At 36.8% G+C, this 14,684-nt stretch overlaps 1 long non-coding RNA gene across 1 annotated transcript in view; it reads left to right on the forward strand.

The window, feature by feature from the left end:
* The first annotated feature begins 7,278 nt into the window (after positions 1-7,278).
* Positions 7,279-14,684, forward strand: part of LOC132656041 (uncharacterized) — a 46,077-nt gene continuing 38,671 nt past the window's right edge. Inside the window, exon 1 of the long non-coding RNA XR_009593997.1 lies at positions 7,279-7,394. This is a non-coding gene — a long non-coding RNA (uncharacterized LOC132656041). The remainder of the gene's footprint in view (positions 7,395-14,684) is intronic.

Genomic DNA, 14,684 nt, shown 5'->3' on the forward strand with positions numbered 1-14,684 from the left:
CATAAGGGTCCATGTAAGATCATGTGCCAATCACAGTAATTTCTGATGAATTAAAGAAAAACAAGAAGAAAAAAACAATAAAAGAAAATGACAGAGGACACTTTTCTTGATGGCAGATATCATTGCATTGATCTAGGTGATTTTTAAGTAAAGATTGCTTGCACATTTTAGAATTAGATTGCAGATATGACACAAAGCTAAGTAGCACAAAGCTAAGTTCTCTGCTTAGAACTGTTTTTTTGAGTAGAGTCTAAGGACTCTCAGCCTCATAAATATCAGAAGGTCAAATCTTCCACATACCAGGCATAGAACCACCATCTTTTGAGCCATGGCCTTCTTCTCCTTCTTTCTCAACTATATAGAGCTATCATCTTTTGATTTAGACTAGTAAGTGATACAGCCTGGTGACATAAAAGGAAATAGGGGACTGAACCATTTTGAGAACAAGTTATGCAAATAGTCTATGTTAACATTCCCATTTGCATAACTCAGATTTTCTCTGTGTGGCTGTTATTGGTCATGGTGCAAGTCACTGTATAAGGGATGGACCATTACAAAATACAAAATAATGTTGAACCTGGAAGCCAATTAATAAGTATCTCATACCGTGGGTGTGGGTAGGTAGTTATAACCATTTGGAAATAGAGATATTATGACTTTATGTTGATCTTTTGCAAAGGCTTACATGCGGTCAGTTTTTTGAATGCTGCTCTCTGTGTTAATTCCAAGACATGTCAATCAGTATGTTACATCAAATCACATTACAGAACGAGTTAGGATACTCTGTAATTAAGGCTGATTGGGAAACATGTCTTTCATTTATTCCCTCTTACTCCTGCTAGATCAGCTCTTCAAAGGAGAGAAGGACATGACCTCTGAGGGCCATTGTTCTCACTCCTACCCCTGTGTAAGATGGCCTCCTATATTCCCCAGGGATGCATTCAACACTCTTCCTCATAGTCTACCTCTTCCCACCCTCTATCCCCCATCCTCTTGCCATGCTTTATTTTCCTGCCCACCACCTACCAGAATTTCTCTGGCTCACCTATTGTATACTTGAAAAATACTCTATATCAGCAGAGCTTTGTCTTTCTCAGTCATTGTTTTCATAACTCTGGTTGTGGCACATAAGGGACAGGCAATCCATAAATGGAGAATGAATGAATTAGCTTATTATTCATGAACAGAAACGATTTAGCCACCACCTATTGATTCGATGACTATTTGTCTTGAGCGTAGATCTAAAATCTTTGCACAGTTGTAATTCTACCAACAATCTTATGGCGATGAACTACACACACTTTCCTCACACACAGGCAGAATGCTATCTAACACTGGGTATGCAAATACCCAAGAAATACTAAGCCAACAGGAAACCATATAAGATACAAATCATAACGCTGTGCCATGTACTTGGCTGGTATCGATCCCACTGAAACCCTTCCTTACCAGAGCTGTCTTCTAGCCTCACGTCTGTAAAATTTTTAACACGTTTGTTTATTCAAACAATATGTGGACTGAAGAGTGTCTTACCTTCAAATTTTACCAGTTAGGGTCTTAACCTCCATGTTACCTAAAGCTATCCCTTTAGTGAAATCTATTTAAAATAAAAACAATTTAAGAATACTGCTTATATTTTGGAATTTGGGGGATGTAAGCAGAGTAGATGGCTTATACTTTGCTACAAAACAGAATGTGGAATTTCAGAAATCCTCCTTGCATTAAAAATGAATTAACCGTATGATTATTAATTGTGCATATTCCAATCCCTTTGTGCTGTTCTGCATGTTTCTTGAATCTCATTTGAATCCTTTGGCTAAGTAATGTGTCAAGGGGGGTATGAGCCTGAATGCCTGAGTTATTTAAAAGGCAGGACAGCACTTCCAGATTAGAATACCAATGAGTGGGGTTAAAAAGGCTCTACTGTAGTCGGAGGGCAGCTCTCAGGCTGAGGAGTACCTGAAAAGGACCTCTATGGACTAATTTTCAGAATCACATTGTAATGTAGGCTCTTGTCAATCATCAGAACAGACAGCTTCATCCCATGATATAAACTAGTTATACATTCAGGAGCTGCGAGAAGATCTTCATTAAAAAGGGACTTAGCATTAAAGGAAGGAGGTTGTTCTATTATAACACTTCAAACACAGTTTTTGTTTTATATGTTCTCAGAATTCTTTTTTTGTTCTTTGCTACAGTATCAAAAAAAGTACCATGGAAGAGGAAAAACATTAAATATTCTATTTTTTTAATAGGAAGCAAGAAGGCTTTCTGGTTTAAGGCATTAAAATCATATACATTTTTTTCTTAAATTTATTCATGGCTTTGAATAACAAAAAGAAATCTCTAGATGTAATAGGAGGATGTTTTTAATCTTTTGTGGGAAGGGATTTGCAGGGCTGACTACTCAAGGTAAAATATCTGCTGGCAAACTATATCAGTGAAGGCTTTATACATATAAATTTGTATAAAACCTTTGGGCTCTCCACAAGCTTACAGATACCAGTTAGATATTACAATTGAGGTCATTAAATTTTAATATAGTTAAGAGAAAAACAGAAACAATATCCATGTAAGTAAATCATTGACACTATAATATAATGTTTGAAGAAAATTAAAGAGGGGTTCAATAAAATAGATAAAGGTATCATTTTAGCTATATCAAAGTGTTTATGAAAGCCTTGATTTAAGCATATCTGTACATCAGGTAATGTCTTCAAGACATCTGGCATACATACTTATTTGTCTAAATCACCCGGTTTCTACTATGAAAAATGTCAAATCAAATTGCTTGGCAAATAGAATTCAAACAATTGCATTATAAAATTATCATTGTCCTTGGATCACATACTCTGTATGTAGAATCCCCAAGAGACACCACTCAAAAAATACACTGAGAGAAGTAAACACGCACAGTAAAGTCCCAGGATACAACATGCAAAAAGCAATTGAGTCTAAAAACAATTAAAACGGTTTTTATGAAAAGTTCAAAAAGTAATTCTACTTTTATAGCATTAAAAATAATATGATACTTTGGAATAAACAATCATGGAGGTGAAGGACTTGAAGAGGACTTGTCAAATTCCAGTGACATATCACACACAAATAGAAAAAATATTCTAATAATTGTATGGAACCACAAAGAACTGCCTTATCTTGCAAATAGCTGCATCACATGGTATGACTGAATCTATAAAGCTGGACAGTGGTGGTATACACCTTTAATCCCAGGTCTCAGAAGACAGAGGCAGGCAGATCTCACAGTTCAAGGCCAGTGTGGTCCATAGAATAAGTTTCAGAACAATCATGACTTCCCAGAGATTCTTTTCCCAAAAAACAAACCAAAACAACAACAAATTGGAGCTGGGGAGATGGCTCAGCAAATGAGAGACTTGACTACTGTTCTGAAGAGCCCAGGTTCAATTCCCAGCACCCACATGGCGGTTCATACCTGTCTGTAACTCCTGGTCTAGGTCTTCTGACAACCCCACACAGACATAGATGCATGCAAAACATCATTGAACATAAAATTAAAATAAATTATATGTATACATATATATAATTTATACTGTAACCTTTATATATTAGAAAGCTATACTTACTTAAACATTATGTTACTTATATAAGGCCAGATGTACAGACCAACGAAACAGAATAGAAATCCCAGAGTAACCTGAAACATATCTAACCTATAACTCAACAGTGATCTCAGTATCATACAAAGGAGATCATGTTTCCAACAAACAACATTAGGAAAATCTGTGTTCACACAGAAAATACTGAAATAGGATCTGTTTTCTTTAATATATACAAAGATCAACTCAAAAATATATGAAAGACCCAATGCTGTCAAGCTCCTTGAAGAAAGCAGAGGAGAAAAAAAAATCTTTTCAAAATTGGCTTTAGCATTGACTTCTCAAATTGATGCCCAGACAAAAGCACAGACATCAAAAGCACAAACAGATAGTTAGAGAGTTGACCAAAGTATAAAGCAGGAGAAGTATTCATAATATTTGGTAAGTTATCAGTATGCCAAATATACAAGGAACTCATAACACTCTGACAAAAATCCAACAGACTGATTTTAAAATAGAATTAGAGATTAAAGTACATGTCAGCAAAGAAGACATGCGAATGGCTGACAAGTATATAGAAAAGCACTAAACATAAAAAATTAACAGAAATGAAAATTAAAAGTACAAGATTTTATATCATTTGTTTGAAAGACTACCATGAAAAAGGAGGTGACGTGTCAGCTAGGATGTGAAGAAATTGGACCCTTTATATTATTCTTATTGACTAGTGACAAAATGGTACAGAAATGATAAAAAAAAAATCCATGGAACTTTCTCAAAAAAATGATCATATGATCTAGATATGCTAAGTCTGGATATATAGCAGAGGAATTTGAAAACCCTATATGGAAGACTTTTCTACATTCCTCTGTTGGTTGTATTCCTACTCATCATATTGGAACAGTGTAGATTTTCACAAGGAATGGATATTGAAAATGGTTCATAAAGGTTGAATAGGATTTGATAAGAAAATCTCATCAAAGGTGATAATATCGATGAAACCATATGAACATTGTGAACTTTGTCACAGAAGTCACAGAAGCCCAAACACTAATTCCAAATACATGAGCTCTCCTAAACAACCAAACATCCCAGAAGCAGAGAGAGAAAGATGTTTTCCAGGAGCTGAAAAGAAATGAAATTAGAGTTGTCATATGATGCTTTTAAAGTGTCAGTTGTGAACAAGAAATCATTTATAGGATATGCTCTGCACATTTATGCTTATACTGTTTATACTGTTTTTAGTAGGCTGAAACTTTCATTTGATTGTTCCGTCTTGGGTTTTGAGAAAGGACCTCGTGTAGCCCAGGCTGGCCCCAGTCTGCTTGCAGTCAAGACTAACCTAAAAGAGTCCAGTCTTCATGCCTCCACTGGGTTACAGATATCTGCTACCATGCCTGGAACTAAAAATTCTAAGAGGGAAGATTTCAGTGGAAAGTGTTGTTGACATGATTTAAAAAACAAACAACAACAACAACAAAAAAAAAACAGAAGTAAATAATGCAGTTAAATAGTGTCTTGCAAAATTTTGCCATGTCAGCAGCAATGCATTGGTTTCTGCTAGCCACTTACTGTGAAAGGGATGGAACCCCATGAATAATTTCCTCTCTTCAAACTGAAACCACCAGTTACAAAATACGTGATCTCAAACTGGGCTCATTATCTAAAAGATTCTTGTATTTAATTGCAGGTAAGATTAAAAGCCAAGATTTCTAAGAATTCCTTGGGACATCAGCAAACCATATATTAATCTCCTGTGTTTTCCCTAAGGACTCTGCCTGGAAGCTGAACCGTTAAAATTGTGAAAACTGGGGAACTCTGCTAGTGGGGAAGTTCTCCCGTCGTCAGGAGGCAGAGAGCTTGGTTAACGGTGGGGTGTTCTCCACCACTCTCACACACACAGACTTGAGAGTCCATCTTCCTTCATGTTTAACCATTCCTAGCGCTCAAAGCAGTGCAGGTGCTACAACCATGTTATCAGGGTGATAAGATACTGCTAGTAACACACAAAACTGAGCTGTACGCAAACTGTCCCTGAGTCTGCTCTTCCTTACTACAACATTTTTGGGTGAGAGATGGTTAGCTCAATTCGTCCTTGATCATTCATAATGCTTCAGTACATAAATCATTAAACAGATTAGATCCTGGTAAATGTCTGGTTTTCATGACTAATACCTAGGAGTGGTGAATCTCTAATTAAATTAAATTTTATTTTAATTAGCTCAGAGAGAACAGAGGAAAAGCTTATATGTTTGCAGTTCCAGTTTGATTTCCTACCCCTGCCATCCAAAAATACATTTTAGGATTTTAAAAATTGCCTTGATAGTTAAGTATAAAATTTGCCTTTATAGTTAAGTGTCTTTTGTTGTGCACTTTTCATTGATAAACTCATTTTAAGTTTATATATATATATTGCTCTCTTCAAATTCCTAGGAAAGCAAATTTAAGGGATAATGTGGTGTGATGCTGTTAATTTTGCTTGGTGGATCTGTTCTGTAACCAGGCAATGCATAAGCTGTACCACCTAAACTTTTTATTCTGAACATGAGTCTGAGAGCCAAGCTTTTGTCACTGGGTGACAATGTTTCTTAAAGACCATAGCTTTTCCATCAAGAATGCATGTGTTATTCCATCAGGCATTCTAAAAGAAATAGTTAAAAGTAGTGTGTTAGCATAAGAAATGAACAAACACCTTGCTAACATGAACGCTAATGTCTTTGTTTATAGGGGAACATCTTAGAAGAAAGCCTGAGTGCATGCTGTTATTTCTCTGTTTTCTATGGCCTGTCTTTTCCTTGTGAAACACTGCTATGAACAAAAGCTGTGAAAGGAATGAATTTTTCCACTCTCTGATTACTTAAGTAATGTTGCCAAAATAGAGCTGAGAGAAAGTAATGTAGCTTTGTTTATAAACATTTGGGGTGATGTTGCAAGGCCAAGTCTGATTCCATTTAGATTATAAAATGAACTCAATAGATTTGCAGATTTTATACAAATATACTGAAACACATTATTAGGTAAAGAAGAAAATATACACAACAGAAACAAAGCAACTCAATGTCTTTTCTGAAGATGCTTTTCATATAAATATATTAATAAATATGACAGTATAATATCATGGCATATGGCACCATATGTACTAACGCCTTTGAATGGTTGATAGAATTATTTCATATGCTTTGTATGTACTATTCCATGCTCTGTTTTCTGAAGACATTTCTAGATATTTAGCAGAAATGCCAAATTTTAAATAAACTTATATTATGCCTACAAGGAAAGATAGAAACATACACACACACAATTTTCTTTTAGAGGAGATATATACATGTATCTACACATGTTTATATATGTGTCACAAAACATAAATTTTATTTTTGAAGTAATAGAATGTTTGAAGATAGTGGTCAAAATAGCAGTAATATAGTAATATACAAATTAGAAGGGAGAATCGAACCAAGATGCCTTCGGATCTATTCAAACGTGTCCTTGTATGCTTTCTACAAAAGTTATACTGACAATCTCACAAAACAGACACAGAGGCAGAGAAACACAAACATTGCCAACATAGAGTGACAATACTTTCCTGAGCTTAGGGGAGCCTTAGATGATAATGCTACAAAAAAAAAAGAAGAAAAAAAAAAAAAAGGATTCCATGTAGGCACAGCAAAGACACCGTCTGCAGCCACTTCAGAGGCAGCAGATAGAGCCTTCCTCTGCGGATGGAGAGGAGTGATAAGTGGAGGGCTGCTGCAAGCATCGCCTCACAGAGGCTTCTCTACTTTAGATATTGATGGCCAAGTTGAAAGAATGTGCAGTAAGGTAAGAATCTCGCTGGTAAAACAAAACGCCCAGGAAAGGCAGTCAATGAAAAGGTGGGTGGGTGGCAGTGCAGCAGCGTGATTACTAACCTTGACATTAAATAGCATTTCAAAATTCACTGTGAAACAAAGGCTGGAAAAAAAAAAAAACCTAAAAAAACTGAAACTGAAACTGAACAAGAAGAATCTCAGATGAATTTTTCGCTTACAAATGTGGCCACAAAAAACGTCTGACCACGTAAAGGGTAGCCACCTTCAGATCTATTATACTTCATCACAGCCTCCAGACAAAAGGTGAGGCATCGTTTAATCTTCTGTGGGTATTGTTAGGGTGAGCATATGAACAAAGTTGAGAGCAGTTAACCATTCTTAAAACCTAAGCATCTGTGTACAGTTGATTTGCCATTTACTGACTAGCACAATTAATAATACTAAGAAAGCATTGCAGAATTACCATCTTTGCAGATAACATACCTAAACCTAGAAACTGATGAAGCAACATTTCTATAATTCTCCTCTTTGCTAAAAATGACAAAAATAAGCTGGAACGTATTTTTATTTACTTATAAATTGTGTATATTTAGTTATGCGAAATATTTAAGCAGAATACTCTTTAAAATATTTATGTATTATGAACATAAATTTTAATTTAAATAATTATTGTATATTTAATGATGATGGTCATGAAAAAAACAATAATTTACATAAATTAGAATGCAGCAACAAATCCAACACACGTTCAGGTTTTTATTTCTTAATGTACCTGACATTTTCAGCTTGATTTTCTTTTTCTTTCTGCATCTTTCAAGATGACCAACTATGCTCTGTATTCCAATGATTTGAGTAATACTATCAACTAACCAATGGAATTGGAATAAAAATTCCCTATTGCCTTTTCTATTTCATTGAATAAACAAGGTTGTTTTAACAGTGAAATACAATATGATATGTCTCAAATATTCAAGTCAATTAGGACAGTGCACTTTGAGCAGGAGATCCTTTAAATTATAGCATTACGATTTCCACATCATCCTCCTGGGACAGGGCTGCTATTTAAAGGAACTCTGTGGTTTGAGAAATGACGCTATGACAAAGAAATGTACACAATCCTGAAGGGAAAGGAAAGGACAGATGCTGCAGGCGATGTGAGCTTCTGTTAAGCAGGAGAACCAAGGGCATGAACTTGCGCTGGAGAATAGCCTGTGCTAAAAAGTGCTTCCAACTCTTCTGCAATTGCTCTTTGCAGAATAAACAGCCCAGAAAAAAAAAAAAAAATAACAAGCAACATAAGCAGCAAGAAGGTAGCAAGCAGCCCTGCACAGAGCAATGGGCAAGTTAATGACAAGATAAACCTGGGTGCTCCATTTTTCAGGTTAAGCAATGCCCAGTGATGACTCCTAAAAATGTTGTTTTTATAACAGGAGAGACTGTATCAATAGTTTTAGGACTTTAAGATAATACTGCCTACTGCCGGGGAATCCACAGTGGCAAACATCTGTAATCAAACACTTGAGTCTTGGAGGTAGATGATTCCTGACTTGAAAGTCACTTATCAAGTAATTTAACCCTAGCCCCAAAATAGATAGGTAGATGAATAAATAGATGGCTAGATGGTAGGTAGGAAGGTAGATAGATAGATAGATAGATAGATAGATAGATAGATAATAAAATCATGAAATTAAGGGACAAATAGATTATCACCACTTAAAATTTTGTGGCAAAATATTTACCTTTTTGGAATGATCAGGAAATTAAAAATGTTTTTTTTTATTTTGAAAATGTCTTGATATTAGTTTGATTTTGTAACTTATGTATAAATGGCTTATATTTTATATGTATATATATATATATTTAACTCAATACATCTATCCATTAAAAATATTTTGTCAATAAGTAGCCAATCCCTTTTCCACTTTGTAGGTTTCTATAGAGCAAAAGACTCTCAGAAAGTGAAGGAGTAAATACTGCTTTGCCCTTTCAAAACAAAGAAAGGCATTAAGAATCAGAGCTTTATAGAAATTTTTTGGAAATGTCCTTAGGAAGAACTATCAAATTTTGCACATTTGAAGATAGAAATCCAACATATTTCATTTCTAGTTTTATGGTTGAAGCTTCCAGATTCCTAGTAGTATATCATAATTATTTTTATCAAATATAATGGGAAATTTAAAATGTCCAATGAATTGTCTCACAGAAACATGACGTCGATAGTTATTGTAAAGCCATACAATAGGAAGCAGGAAAGATCTGTGTGCACAAACATGTGTACACATTAATGCACACATGAGTTGTGACAGAAAGAATAGGTACAGAGCAGAGACATGTGAGGCAGGGTTAATGACTTTGGCACTGCTTTCAAAAGGATTTAGACTTCTTAATCTTAAGCAATCATGCAGATGATTTTTGTGGTTGCTCAGGACCAAGCCAGCTTGCAGCGCTTCTACTCTTACAGGTTGTTGACAGCAGAATTGCTTCAAAACCAACGTTCTCTACTTCAGACCGAGTGTAGCCTAGAGAAGACAATGTCGCTGATCTTTGCACACCAACCACCTTTCACATAATAGGTCCTCAGCAAAATAAAAAGAAAAAACACTTCATGATGAATATATAAACTTATATAAGTAATCACAAAAGGACATGAAAATTCTAACAGAAATAAAATGTGGATGATTAAGCTGTGCTTTCCCTGGTTTTCACGCGTAAATGTGTATCACACACCAGGCTCTTCTACATGCGCTTTACTCACAGTTAAGGAAATGGATGTGTTATTTCTGAAAGTTTCAGGGACCAAAACATATCTTCCAGCATAAATGAACATATCTGTATTCAGGTTCTCCCTGGTCTCTCATTAGTTGTCAAGAGTGACCTAGAGGTTTTTAACCTTAAGGACAGAGTCTTTCATTTACATGGTTTTCGCGTGATCTCTGTCCTGATAGACTTTGCCTTGTTTGACTAACCAGCCCAGCTTGCCTGCCCTTTGAGTATAGATGAGCAGGGAAAAAGACCTAATTAAGCTAGTTTATACACGTTAACATGTCTGGAAAGCGTATAGGTAATGGCTGCAAACCATGTTTAATACTTTATTGAAGGGACCCTTTTTCTCCCCATTTGTAAAACGTGCCTATGGGAAGGAGAAGAAGGAAGAAGGCTGTGATTTCAGCCCTCATATCCCTTTGCAGTAGCTGTTAAGCTCCTGCATCAGCGAGGAGGAAGCAAGGATAATAAGAGCGGTAATTGGCAGGGCTGTCCACTCTCCCCCACGACCTGGCCCAGCCCAATTTATCTCTTCCATACCCCATGATGCCTTGTCTCTCCACCAAACTTTTTAAAAGTTGCCCCCTGTATCTGGTGCCTTGTTATGTAAGGATTTTTTTTTCATCAAAGCTTCAACCTTGAATGTTCTTCTACTTGTTAAACCAATATTAAAACAAGAAAGAATCCTTAGTTTAAAGCATCCATGTTGCTAGTCCCCCAGCTGGACAGCTCCTGCCCATGGTAAGTGGGAAGAGGAAAGTATAATTAAAACTTAACTTTCAAATGGATTTCATAGTTTATACCCAGTAAGACACTCTTCTCTCCATGTGAACTTTCAGGTACCTGTTCTGAACAAAATAGGTTCTGGTTTCTTTTATGTAAAACTCTTAAGATAACTGTAACATGGTCCTTTGCAGTTTAATTTATCATAAATTCTGGCACCATTTATTACTAAATGCAAAATGATGAAGACATGGCTCTATTAAATCTCAATAACTGCTGAATTAAAAAGCCGTTAAATGAGTTGAAGCACACGGTGCTGTTAAAAAAAAAATATGTGGAAGTGTGTTTGGCTGGAATAAATTGCTTTCACAGTCATCATTTGAAGAGTCTACATTTAGGGAAATACATTGAAAATTTTACACGATTCCCTAACTAAACCCACAGGCACTGCTAATGTCCTTGTAAATTTTCTTCACAGAGAACGTAAGGAAATGCCTGGCTTGAGATTCTCGGGCATCAAAACAAAATTCCTTTATAAAAAAAAAATGGAAAAAGGAATATTTTAATAGAGACATGTAAAATAGGACACCAGATCCCAATTAAGATATGTTTTATTTTCTAAATTTAATCTTTCTGGAAATTGCTTTGCAGTACTTTTGTGGAATCTAGAGTGCAAACATTTCCACGAATGCTCTCCCTGAACAGATATATGGTACTTTAAAAATTTGAGGACTACTGGCTTAAATAGCTAAAATGTTGCTTTATTTTTGTTTGTTTCTTTTAAGGAAATGGTCACTAATTATAAAACAGGAATATTGTTCCAAAGAAGAGTCTTTGGAAATCTGTACGCAGAGCGCTCTGAATAAGAGCATTAACAAAAACGTTTGCCACAAAATCCATTTGTATGTTTTAGAATAAAACATCTGAAATCTGTAGACCCTAGGCTTTCACTTGAAAAGCGATGTCTAGGCCATGTGCTACCGGAGCGCTGTCCCCCACATGTCCCTTCGCAGTGTTTCAGCAGATAGTGGAGATGTGCTTAATCCGTACTCTCGCGAGGGTGCTTTGTACTGTCTTTAATTATCACCCTGGTATTGTGATTAGAAACAAAGACTTTTCAATAATAGTGTCCTGTTGCATGTTTAGAGATATTTCTGTGTGAGATCTTTAATAAAGAGGATTTGTGAATGAACTTAATTAGCCCTGTTAAAAGCACCCAGCAGATAGTAATCTCCCGTCCACGGAGAGGGCTCTGCCACTGCGTGGGGGCAGGCTCCTTGGAATGGCTCACTCCCCACACAAAGCAAAGTGGATTTGTTGAACAAAGCAAGAGCCTCGTTTAGGCACTGAATAAATGCAACGTCCGGTTTTCAGAAAGAAGTTTATTAAACCATTCTCAAACACGCCCTGTTTATTTATATTTTTACTGTACTTAGGAAAATAGTTCCTACATCACAAGGGTCATTTTAAAATTTCAAGGTGATGTCTATGTAATTGGTGTTTCCCTCCCCACCCTCTTCATTCCCTCTCCTTCTGTTCCTTTCTAGCTTTCTTAGCTAACTTTCTTATACAACCCTAGGATAATGCTGCCCACAGTGGCCTGGGAGCTCCCTGGCAAATCATCAGTCATTACAATCTCTGGATGTCATAGCCGGAGGCCAATTTGATTAAAGCAATTCCTCATTTGAGGTGACTCTAGTGTGTGTCTGTAGACACTAAAAGTTAACCAACCAACATGCCACTCAAACCAGACTATTATGATATCTCTGCTTTTCTTTTTTTCTTTTATAATTCTTTTTGGAACTTGGAAAAGTCTAGAAAGCTGCTCTAGACTCCTGATTATTCAGTGAAATATTGATGTAAGATAAGAAAGCACCAGGGTGATTTGTCAGCTGATCTGAAGACAGAAAGATTACCATTGGTCAACCACACAGAGCCAACACAGTCACAGAATCCTCATGACCAGTGCTAAAACGTAGTAGAGGACTTAGCAGAGAGATGAAGCAGGGTAAAACAAAATGGTTGTATATTTCCTGGTTCTGAGATATTTGAACTATGTATAAGGACAAGAGAAAGACTGATGGGAGGTCAGGGAATTCCCCACATGATGGCCAGCAAGAAAGAAGAGATCTGAGTACGAAAGCCAGGCAAGACTGAATTGAGTTGAGTATCTAATTGAGCCTGGAGATGATTTTCTTTTAGGGCCTTCTGTGCCATCATGATTTTGGCCCTGTGAAACCCAGCCTTCCGACATGCAGAATAGTGGGATAAAAAAATATAGATTAAAAAACCAACCAACCAACCAACAACAACAACAACTAAAACAGGCATTTCTCCAGTAGCTACACATGTGGTAATTCATTAAGGCAACAATAACAAACCAGGGCACCACTCCCTCCTGCTTGTCATTAGTTTCCCAATATCCAGGCTCAGTCTTTCCTCTGCTGATTGCCACTTTAGCAAGTATCCTTCAGAATCCCCCCCCCCCCCGAATAGCTTTCTCTTTCTTATCTCCCTTTATAATCTTTTTTGTGGTGCCAGGATCATCTTTTTGACACAAATGTATGGAATTGGGGTGGGGTACTGAGACTCTATCTGAAGACTCACACATGTGATGCTAAGCTGATGCTATATCACCAAGCCACATCCTCAGCCTCCAATATATGGCTTTTATATTGGGTTATGATTTACCACACATGATTATCTCTCCACTTCTCAAAGATTCAATTAATACAATATTAAATAAATGTTTATTAGAATTAATGTATGTTATGTAAAAACAAAATATAAATCAAGCAGGAAAACACATAAAAATAATTTCACACATTTCTGGAAACTGGAAATCAGACAAGTGACCAACAATTTTTAAAGAGAACAAGTGAGGCTACTATTCATATTTGTGCGTGGGACAAGTCCCAAAAGAGGAGGAGCCAGTGAGCTCACTAAAACCCCAGGGAGGATTAGAAATTAAAAGGACAAAGCACAACATGAACTAAAGTTAGCAAGGGGTTACAATGAAAAGGTCAGACTGTCTGAAGGGCAGAGGCTTTCAGAGGCCTTCTGTGGTAGGTTCCTAGGTTGTTTCCTGTTTTCTTCTTCTTCTGATGTCCATCCTCTTTGCCTTTCAGGATGGGGATTGGACATTTTAGTTAGGGTCCTCTCTCTTGCTTAATTTCTTTAGATGCACAGGTTTTAGTGCGTTTGTCCTATGTTGTATGTCTATATGAGTGAGTATATACCATGTGTGTCTTTTTGCTTCTGGGACAACTCATTCAGGATGATCCTTTCCAGATCCCACCATTTACCTGCGAATTTCATGATTTCCTTATTTTTCATTGCTGAGTAATATTCCATTGTGTAGATGTACCACAATTTCTGCATCCATTCTTCAGTTGAGGGGCATCTGGGTTGTTTCCAGCTTCTGGCTATTACAATAAAGCTGCTACAAACATGGTTGAGCAAAGCAGATGCTGAGCCTGATGGGCAACTGATGGGCAGAGTGAATGGAATTTTAGGTAAGAACTGGGAAATAGTAAGAGCTGGAGAGGACAGGGTCTCCACAAGGAGAGCAACAGAACAAGAAAATTTGAACATAGGGAACTTCCCAGAGACTCATACTCCAACCAAGGACTATTCATAGAGATAACCCAGAACTGCTGCACAGATGTAGCCCAGGGCAGGTCAGAGTCCAATTGGGTTACATAGTAATGTGAAGAGGGACTGCCTCTGACATAATCTGATTGGCCTGCTCTTTGATCACCTCCCCCTGGGGGGGAGCAGCCTTACCAGGCCATAGTAGAGGACAATGCAGCCA

This window comes from Meriones unguiculatus, chromosome 8, assembly GCF_030254825.1.
Source record: "Meriones unguiculatus strain TT.TT164.6M chromosome 8, Bangor_MerUng_6.1, whole genome shotgun sequence".
Taxonomy (NCBI): Eukaryota; Metazoa; Chordata; class Mammalia; order Rodentia; family Muridae; genus Meriones; species Meriones unguiculatus.